Genomic DNA, 2,482 nt, shown 5'->3' with positions numbered 1-2,482 from the left:
AAAACCAACAAACACAAAAGCCAAAAAAACAACTACATGACAGCCAAGTCATCCATCAGCATCCAAACTGCAATTGTTGTTGAGTTGCATTGCATATTTGCCAGCTGTTCATTGACCTTTTGGGAGTAAACTACTGATCTCAAGCCAGTTGTTAGAGGGTGAGTACACACTCACTTAGTGCTTAGAGTAAAAAGGGTGGCATCTGAACTCAATTCAGTAGAGATGAGGCTTCCTTGTCAGAACCACGTTGATCAGGGGAGGAGGTCAGTCACGCTGCAAACAAGAACTGACGTTTCAAAGCCACAGCAAGATTTCTGTTGTTAAGGAAATGTGCTCTAACGATGGGTTTGCAGATTGCAGTAAGGAAGGAACATGTTTTTCTTTTTCTTTTTTTTTTTTTTTTTTAATGGTGAAGTTCTTGAGATTTATGGTGGCTGACTAATGGCTGAGGGAGATTTCATTACATTGAATTTAAAAAATGTGTGGAAACTTAGAGGAAGGAATAAATATTCCTTTTAATACCTGCAGATAAATCAAAATGAAGCTATTTACTCCACTCATGGGTATTGCTGGGTGTAAAGCCCAGAAGTCAGACTTCTGCTAAGGTGTAAAAGAAGCAAAGAGAATAAAAACAGTGTTTCAACAAACTGTGCTATGCAATTTTGAAGACAAGCTTTGATGCAAGGCTACATGCTGGCTGAGATGGAGAGAGAAAAACGTTCTCCCCTAATTTACAGACCAGCTACAGAGCTGTTGCACAGTTACTGCAGGCCATGATCAACAAATAAGTATTAAGAAAAGGGAGAGGATGCCTCAACTTCCAATACCTTGTTTGGTCCATCTTTTCCACAGTCTTGAAAAGGGGAGTGATACAATTCAATGCTTCAGGCTGCAAAATTCTTGAGGAGCTCTTGAAAAGAGCTAGAGCTCTCCCTAACTAATTTCAAAGTTCAAACAGAATTGCTCATCTTACTTCAGCATACTGAAAGTATGATCCTACATCCGAAGAAAAATAAACATTACCCTATGCTGAGCAAAAAGGGAGGGTACAAATTACTTTCCTTCAGGTAAACAGCCTGAGGTAAAAAATGAGGGCTAGAAAAGATACGGCAAACAGAAAGCCACGTGTAACAGGGGCTACACTGAGAGAAAAAGACAGCATTCGTGCAAGAAATGAAAGAACCTATTGTCCCATGGCATTGGTTCTCAGGGCCCAGCCTGCTCACTCTTGCAGTGAGGACGCTTTTGATTCATGGCCTGCCCACAAAAGAAGAGGATTCTTCCTACTGACGCTACTACATCCACATGGCATTAGCAGACGCTTTCCTGACTAATTAAAATAAAACTTGCTAACTTTGCAACTTTTGTGGATACTTCATGTTCTTCTGTGCCTGAAAACTACAGCATAAAAATTAAATATAGAGAAAAGAACCACCATACACTTCAGATCCTCTTTCTTCCAGACTGTTACCTGCCTGAAACAGATAACATAAAATCTCTGTGAGAAAGCAAACCCAGTGACTGAATCTGAAATGAGCCATAACTTAATAAATGATTCAGTTACCTCCAGAGCAGGCTGGGATTCCGAAACATTTAAAGGTTCAGTGCACAGAAGTAAATTAACCTCTTGCCACTAAAACAACTAATATGTTATTTGCTATTAATTCACTAATGATGCAAACCCAGTCCTCTTCAATGAGGTCTCTGTTGAGAAAAATAACATGGTTTACTTTAAAAAAAAAAAAAAAAAAAAAAAAAAAAAAAAAAAAAAAAGAGAACTTCTGTCTTCACAGCTCAAAATGCACTTCCCACCACAAAGACAGTTCCTTTTTTTTTGGTTACCACAGGCAGTTTTGCGATAAGTGGACCGGAGTTTTCTACAGGCCTGATGAAAAAGGATGTTGAAGGAAACGAGCCCTTCCTCCCTTTTGTTCATTCTTGGGCTGCCCTGCTGACAGACCTCTCCCGAGGTGACAGTAATCACAAGTCCCCCAACTATGTGTATGTGGCCACTGCAGCAAGGTTTGCACTTGTCCCCTGCTGCTTTATTTGTCACCGAGCAGGAGGTGGAAGACAGAGAGATGGCAGGAAAGCTTTTTCCATGGAGAGCCATGTTCTCCACTAAGCCAGCCTGAACTTCAGTGTCATCAACTCATGAAACTTCATGAAAGTAAGAAAACCCATAAAACCAAACTATGTTTTTTTTAAATTCAGGACTGGAACAAAACCAAGATTTGGGAAATGCAGTGACTGTACTAAAAACAAAACAAAACAAAAAAAATCCTCGGGGACCAAACATCTTCTTGCATTTAGATAATTCAGATTTTGATAAAATCTTTAAAATACGATCCATAGTGCTAAAAAATGGAACTTTAGGCAGAATGTTTTCCTCACATTTTTACTGACTTTTCTGTTGCAGAATGTTATTTCTGAAATTGTGTGAATATTTAAACTCTGAAATTCTAACTATGAAAGTATGAAA

The 2,482-nt window shown here is 39.0% G+C and overlaps 1 long non-coding RNA gene across 1 annotated transcript; it reads right to left on the bottom strand.

Moving 5' to 3' along the window:
• Positions 1-202: 202 nt before the first annotated feature.
• On the bottom strand, positions 203-2,166 carry LOC139791482 (uncharacterized). Its single transcript, XR_011723936.1, has 3 exons — positions 1,565-2,166; positions 1,375-1,475; positions 203-314 (listed from the first exon to the last, which is right to left on the bottom strand). It is a non-coding gene; the product is annotated as an uncharacterized lncRNA (long non-coding RNA).
• Positions 2,167-2,482: the final 316 nt, after the last annotated feature.

This window comes from Heliangelus exortis, chromosome 1, assembly GCF_036169615.1.
Source record: "Heliangelus exortis chromosome 1, bHelExo1.hap1, whole genome shotgun sequence".
NCBI classification, from domain to species: Eukaryota; Metazoa; Chordata; class Aves; order Apodiformes; family Trochilidae; genus Heliangelus; species Heliangelus exortis.
Note: the sequence above shows the minus strand (reverse complement) of the source record. Positions and strands in the feature narration are given on the sequence as shown.